At 39.1% G+C, this 8,097-nt stretch overlaps 1 long non-coding RNA gene across 2 annotated transcripts in view; it reads left to right on the forward strand.

The window, feature by feature from the left end:
- LOC114005229 (uncharacterized) overlaps positions 1-4,288 on the forward strand; it is a 40,049-nt gene extending 35,761 nt beyond the window's left edge. Inside the window, exons 4-6 of one of the 2 annotated variants that reach the window (XR_003547105.1) lie at positions 2,145-2,214; positions 3,614-3,758; positions 4,184-4,288. This is a non-coding gene — a long non-coding RNA (uncharacterized LOC114005229). Of the gene's footprint in view, positions 1-2,144; positions 2,215-3,613; positions 3,905-4,183 lie in introns of those variants that run through there. The other variant, XR_003547104.1, reaches the window with a different exon arrangement.
- Positions 4,289-8,097: the final 3,809 nt, after the last annotated feature.

Here is an 8,097-nt window from a genome sequence, read left to right on the forward strand (position 1 = left end):
CATCCAGCAATCTCACTTCTGGGTATCTATCCGAAGGACAGGAGAATACTTAGTCAGAATAGTGCTTGCACAACTATATTTATTGTGGCATCATTCACAATTGCTAAGACATGGAACCAACCCAAATGTCCACAAACAGATGAGTGGATTGAAAAAGTGTGGCACATATACTCCATAGAATACTATCCAGCCATAAAAAAAAAACAAGACCCTGGCATTTGATAGAAAGTGGACTAACATGATATGTTTATTGCTGAGTAAAGGAAGTCAGGCTACGATATGGAGACATTGTATGTGTCCATTTAACATCTACTGACTGTCTACACTCTATGGTAGAGATGGAAAGACTAAAGGACATAAAAGCATTGAAAATTGTTATGGACCCTGGGGCCAAAGTGGAAAGAGAGTGGGAGAGGGGAAGAGTGCAGGAAGGGAAATTTGGGAAAAAATAGAGAAGTAAGACATTTGTGTGACACAGATATGATTGGTTGCCTGTTGATGATGTCATGTGTATTCTCAACTCTCCTGGTATGTAGGGTATATCATGTTGGGTAAAATCTCTTTACAATCTAAATGATGTATAGCGATTGAATGCATAAATAACAACATAATAATAATAAAACCTTAAAAAAATAATTAATTTACTGTGGTAGCCTCTTCCACCACCATCAAACTATGTATTTTTTTTATTATACTCAAAGTATAATTTTATATTGTCAAATGAACAGATGCTAGTCATACATACCATTCAGTGAATTTTGACTGGTGCATTTTGACAGGTGCATAACCAGGCACCTGTGCAGATAGAGTGCATTTCATAATGCTAGAGTATAACACTCTTTTTCACTCCTCCTGCAACAATTGAAGAATAGCCAGGAAAATCCAAACTTAATTCCTCCTATCCTCTCAGTCCACACAGAACTGTGACCGAGCACGTGGGAGTTTTCCCCATATCCAAACAAGCTTTCAGGTCTGTGACACCAGTTGGGTATCTTCTCTTTCATTTCAGTCCTAACATCTGTTTGGATGTTGCTTCAGATCCCACCGTTTGAGGGGTCATTCTCCAAGATTGACCATCCCCCCCACCCATGCTGACCATGCGGTGTGAGGATTAAGGAAGCTTAACCCACATGGTTGACCACAGAGTTTGAATCCTGGCTCCAGTGGCTTAAGAATTGTCTGGACATGTATGTGTGTCTGCCCCACATTCTGACAGGGTGTAGAAATGAAGGAGAAAGGGTTGTGTTTTTTTCCAAGCTCCATTGGGGTGTCTTTTGCCCTTTCGCTGTTTTCTCTCACCTCTTGAATGGTCAGTATATTCAACAAATACTTACTGAGCCCTTACCGTGGCCAAAAATTATAAGTGGCTTAAGAATTGTCTGGACATGTATGTGTGTCTGCCCCACATTCTGACAGGGTGTAGAAATGAAGGAGAAAGGGTTGTGTTTTTTTCCAAGCTCCATTGGGGTGTCTTTTGCCCTTTCGCTGTTTTCTCTCACCTCTTGAATGGTCAGTATATTCAACAAATACTTACTGAGCCCTTACCGTGGCCAAAAATTATACTGGATAATTGTGGAGAAAAGGAGATTGCTCAGTTATTGAATAACTGAGCACAATCTAGTGAATCATTATAGTATGGCCTCATTATTTTGTTTGAAGTGTATTATTCCTAAATATATTTTATATAGTTTATATCATAATGTAATTATGCAACACAACCCACTATCAAAGATAAGTAATTTTTAGCTATCTGCTATTTAAAAACATCCATATTTGTTTGCATCCCATTAATGCAAATAATGAGAAAAACAATATATTAATCTGTAATAAGCTTGATTTATTGTGTAGTGACTAATATACTAGAGTTATATTAAATTTTTAACTCTGCCTCATCAAATACATATTAGAAAATAATCTTTAAAATAAGTACTTAACTATGTTCTCTAACTGATTAGCATATGCACCCTGTAAAAGTCTTCTTCCCCCTTCATCAGATGGCAGGTGAAGTTCCCAGATGTTTTTTTTAATCTATATTTCTGATTTATCGGCTCCATGTCATATTTCCCACAATCCCCTCTTTGGGTTGAGTCTGAACAGCTTATAGAATTGAGGATAATGCTTTTGTGTTCTGGTTTACTATAAAGGATATCACCCAAGATACAGGAAACTGAAGATGAGAGAAAGTGTCAACCTGCAAAGGATGGCTGTGGCAGAGTAAGTAAAGCAGAATTTATTTGATCCAGGGTTATGACACTCATCTAGGCACCACAAAACTCAAGTTGTCCCTTGGGAACCAGCAGTTAGTGTAATGGCTATGTCGCTGGATTCCCACGTAGTCGACCGCGGTTCGTGTCCCAGACCCGGTGACTTAAAACTCACACCAGGCGCGTGTGCGTGCGTGCCCAAGATCCTGAGAGGAGAATGGAGGAGAAGGGATTGCAGCGTGACCATCCCCCCCTGGGGGTGATTTCTCGTTTTCTGTCTGTCTGTCTCTGTCTGTCTGACGAGCGCACGTGCCCTATAGCAAAAACCTCTCAAAAAAAAAAATCATGAAAAATGATTAAAGAAGAAAAAAAAGTTGTCCCCAGTAATGTGAATCAGTCTGTATAAGTCAAGAGAATCTCCCCATCTCCAAATCCTTATTTGAATTATACTCACAGTCCCTACTTCCACGTAAGGTGACATGTTTGCAGTTTCTGAGGATTAAGAGGAGGTCAGCTTTGGGGAGAAGATTGTTCTGTTATCAACAACAGCTAATGTGCTCGATAGACAGATCAAGATCTGGCCCTATAAGGATTTTATTTACAAATATAGAGGCAAATGCCCCACAAAGTTGCTAAAGGAATTGGTAGGCATAGCCTCATGAAAATGAACCAAGATGGGGTCAGCACAGCTAAGGGACTGTTACTTTTGTTATTAATCTTGTGCTACTTTATATGCATCTAGTGCTGTTATAATGAATAGAATGCCACTGTTGGTCTCAGGTCACATGTAACAAGTCAAATGTAGGTGGAACTTCAGAACTTGTACATCATGGGACCAACAGTCAACGTAATGGCTATGTCACTGGACTCCCATGTAGTCGACCGGGGTTCGAGTCCCAGACCCGGTGGCTTAAAACTCATGCTGGGCGCATGTGTGTGCGTGCCCAAGATCCCAAGAGAAGAATGGAAGAGAAGGGATTGCGGCATGGCCATCCCCTCTGGGAGGTGATTTCTCACTTTCTGTCTCTCTGTCTCTCTCTGTCTGGTGAGCATATGTGCCCTATAGCAAAAACCTGTCAAAAATCAAAAAAAAAAGAACTTGTACATCATGACTATGTACACTGTGTACATTGAATTATATACTTGAAATTTACCAAGAAGGCATATCTTATGTCTTCTCACCACACACAGAAGGCTACGTGAGGATGGAGATGTGTTAATTAGCTTGTATTTGGCCATCATTTCACAGTTGATACCTGTATCAAATCATCGGGTTGTGCGTCTTAAATATGTTTTTATTTGTCAATTCTACTTCAGTAAAGCTGAAAAAAAAGTATGTTAAAAATATTTAAAAGGTGAAGTTCTGAACTCACAATGTTTTTTTAGCATATTTATCCTTATGTCTTCAGGATATTGGATGTACAACCAGGTGGGGACTGCCTTACTCATCCTGAAGTATTGGGCACCAGGACACCTCCTCCAGAGAGCCTGCCTTAACCTCTCATCCACCTCAGCTGAGAGCAGGGACTAGTTCAGTGAAGAGTGACCACATTTGTGAGCATTTTTTGCTCTAATTTTCCCAGGTCCCATGACAGCTCATCACTAGACTCAGTGACAACACCTTCTTTCTCCTTCCTCCTGGCCTAGCAGTGGGACCATCTTCCTGGATGCTCACCCTAAGCCCTTCACCGTCCCTTGTCCAAGCCCCTATCCCTGCCCACAGCTAGGAAACTGACTTCATCCAGGTGTGTTCTTTCACAGTATTTGGGATGAAGGGTTCTTGTTGGAACCTGCATAAAACATTAGAAAATGCTCTTTCATGTAACTATAATTTAGGGATCTTTTTTTCTGTCTGTACTAACTGTGTGTGCAAGTATTTTCCCCTTATTTATATATATAATATTTTGTCTCCTTTTTATGAAAGAGAGAAAGGCAGGCATTTTGTCAAAGTCCTGCTGTATCTTTATTTTTCTCCTCAGCCTCCCCATTAGCCAGGATCACATGCTCAGGCTGGCCCAAGACTTGCATTGGATTCCTATGAAGCCTCCAGCCTCTCAGACAGTGGTGTTCTCTGTGTGCCACCAAAGCCTGGCTTGTATAATTATTTTTTACAGAATTGTATCTCAGCAACTTGACATTTTCCTCAGGTACCGATTTAACAACTAACAGCACCCTGTATTTATTGTACAATGTGATTACGTATGTAATTGTGTCTGTGTGTGTGTGAATAAGTGTAGAGAGTGACTGAATCTGAGCTGAACAATGGTTAACTTTAAAAACAATCAGAGCACAGACTCACTCGCTTGGGCTGATGCTGCAAAGCTGGCTGAGGTTAAAGGAAACTATGTTTTAGCTACAGAAGGCCAGGTAGGGCTTATTTAGCACTATGAGATGCCAGATGCTCCACAGCTACAGTCAATAATAGTAGACACCTGGCTTTACCTTCCTCCTCTCCCTCCTCCCTTGCTCTATAAAAGAATAAACCTGGGAATGGCTCGGGGTCACAACAATCTCCATCAGAGACATTCAAATGGTCCAATCCCCACTTTCTTATGTGTCTGTGTCTTTGTTTTTTCTCAAACTACCTCCCACTTCTACTTGGAGTTCTACATCCCTGTCCAATCCCCACTTTCTTTACTTATGTGTCTGTGTCTTTGTTTCTTCTCAAACCACCTCCCACTTCTACTTGGAGTTCTACATCCCTTTGCCCCACAGGCCAGGACAGATGTGCAGTTGTCTTTCCAACGGAATGTTTTCCTATCCTTTGGGTAAATACACAGGAATGGGATTACTGGGTTGTGTGGTAGTTTGAAATTAGTAACTCCCTTAATATGTATAATAAGAAATATTATTACTGGGGCCAGCAGGTGATATAGTGGTTAGGGTACTGGACTCACACATGGCTGACCACAATTTGAGTCCCAGACTGGATGGCTTGCTTTCTCACTTTCCCTCTCTTTCTCTCTCTCTCTCTCTCTGGTCCAATTAAAAAAATAAATTTTAAAAATAATTCTAAAATACCAGAAACACTATTAATATATCTGCTTATAGCTGGAAAAAGGGAGGCACAGAGAGGCTGTGTCACTTGACCAAGGTCACACTGCACAACAGAACCAGGATTCTATACCAGTAGCTATGCATTTAACACGCTTGTGCCTTTGGACCGTGGTAAAATTTCTCCAGAACCTGTCATATGATGTGATACAGGCCATAAATGCCAGAAGTATTCCAAAATGGAAGTGTTTAGCTTGGACTAGAGTAGTCAAGAGTGGGAGCCATTGCTATGGATAATAAAGATGGAGAGATGTCAGGAAGGTGGAATTATAAAAACAAATGCCACTTTAGGCACAGAATCAGTGTGCGGGAAAGAGCTGAGGGAGATAACTAATCACATTAAGCTAATCACTAGCAGCTGCCAGGGGAGATTACATGAAAAGTGGTACGACCAATACCACTATATTGTTCTTAGTTCTTTACTTTGTCAGGTTCTGGACAGAGCCATGAGTGTCCTGGCTCCTCTCTCTTCCCAGTCACCAATAAAAATAGTACAGATTAGGACAGCAGATAGCATAGTGGTTAAGGCACTGGATTCCCACATAGCTAACAACTATTGGAGTCCTAGACCTACTAGTTTGAAAATCACTCTTCATGCCTGTGGATGCATGCCCAAAATCCTGAGAAGAGAAGGGATTTTGGCATGGTCATTAGTCTCTTGGGGGGAAATGGTTTGTCACTTTCCTTCTCTCTGTCCTCTCCAGTGAGCACATCCTCTGGAAAAATCAATCAATCAATCAATCAAAGAATAAAAGTACAAATCTATGGCATATATATACCATAGATCAGAGGAAAATTAATCACACATGTATATTGATTTAAAAAAAAAAGAAAAAGAATGGGCCCTAGCAAGTCTTATGGTTGATAAGGCACTGGAATCCCATATCATTGACCACAATTCAAGCCTCAGACCTGGCGGTTTGCTTTCTCATTTTCTCTCTGGTCAAACCGAAGAATAATATTAATAAATCAAATTAAATAAGGTCAAACTGAAGAATAATATTAATAAATCAAATTAAATAAATTTTTTGTATAAAAAGAAAATAAATTCTCATTTCAAAAACTTAGAGAAAGGACAATGAACCAATGACAATATCAAATAGAACTGCATATATATTTCTCCTTAAATCAGCAGTCCACCAGCTGGCAATTTATTCTGTAGAAATGTGATTGAGGAACACAAAAATGTATATGCACAAAAATTCAGTACAGGGCTATTTATAATTTAAAAGTACCACATACGTATTTTAATAAGCTATGGCATACAAAAACAATGGAATACTATGCAGCTATAAAAGTAGGCGGATGATCTTTGTGGACTAAAATAGAGTGATTTTAGGGACATATGAAGTGAAAAAGCAAAGTTCAGAAGAGCACATGTGGTATGTCACATGTTGAGTGAGAAAAATAGGAAATAAACAATGGAGTACTATGCAGCTATAAAAAATAGGCAGATGATCTTTGTGGACTAAAATAGAGTGATTTTAGGGACATATGAAGTGAAAAAGCAAAGTTCAGAAGAGCACATGTGGTATGTCACATGTTGAGTGAGAAAAATAGGAAATAAGAAATCAAGCATATATCTTCTATCATCACAAAAAGAAACAAAAGGATAAAGCAACAAATAATGAAGTTAATTATTATTATTTTTTTGGAGAGTTTTTTTTTTTTTTTTTTGCTATAGGGCACGTGCGCTCGCCAGACAGACAGAGAGAGACATAGAGACAGAAAGCGAGAAATCACCCCCCAGGGGGGATGGTCACGCCGCAATCCCTTCTCCTCCATTTTCCTCTCGGGATCTTGGGCACGCACGCACACGCGCCCGGCGTGAGTGCTAAGCCACCGGGTCCGGAACGTGAACCGCGGTCGACTATGTGGGACTCCAGCGACATAGCCATTACGCTAACTGCTGGTTCCCATGAAGTTAATTATTTACAAGGGATCAGGTGAAATGGGAAGGACACCATAAGGAATGATGCTTCTCCAGATGTGTATAGTTTTATGTAGTTTGTTTATATACATTGAAGGTATATAAATATCCTACATATTATAAAACTAAAATTTAATCAACAGAAATAGAAATGGAGAAAGTTTAAGCTGAAAGCAAATTATAACAAACTTAATTTTAACTAAAATGAAGACCATGTAAAACTAAAGGGGAGCAATGGAAAATGAATAAATGTACATCCACAGTTTTATTCAGGGTAGGGTGGGGTGGGTAATAGTTGTTTTTAAATTATTATTATTTATTTTATACATTGAATCAATATATATCACTTAGCTTATAAAGTGAATTTACCCAAAATAAATACATTTCACTCCAGTACAGTTCAGGATACTGTACATATTATCAACAAATAATCCATTTCAGCGTTTCATAAATGTCTTGCCTCTCTACTTTTCTCCTTAATTTATTTCCTTATACTCTCACCCTTATCCTACCCTGTTCCCACATTGTCTTCAGTAACCTTAATTATTTTCCATGCTTCTATATTCTCTAGTCTTTCAGTATATGTTAAGTGGAGACATATGTGTCTCTTTCATAGCCTGGGTTACTTTACTCAGCAGTGAATCTTCCATATTCATCCACGTTATATGTACAAGTAGTATTCCATAGACTACATATGCCACAATTTCAATGCATTAATCTAGTCATGGATATTTGGATTCATTCAATATCTTGGCAATCGTAACTAATACTGCAATAATCGTAGATGTGCATTCACTTTTCTGACTGGAGTGTTCTGTTCTTTGGGTAGATACCCAGAAGTGGAATTGCTGAATCATATATTAGTTCTATATGTAGATCGTTGAAGAACATCTGCATTATTCTCGACAA

Source organism: Tupaia chinensis, unplaced genomic scaffold, assembly GCF_000334495.1.
Source record: "Tupaia chinensis unplaced genomic scaffold, TupChi_1.0 Scaffold143579_1, whole genome shotgun sequence".
Taxonomy (NCBI): Eukaryota; Metazoa; Chordata; class Mammalia; order Scandentia; family Tupaiidae; genus Tupaia; species Tupaia belangeri.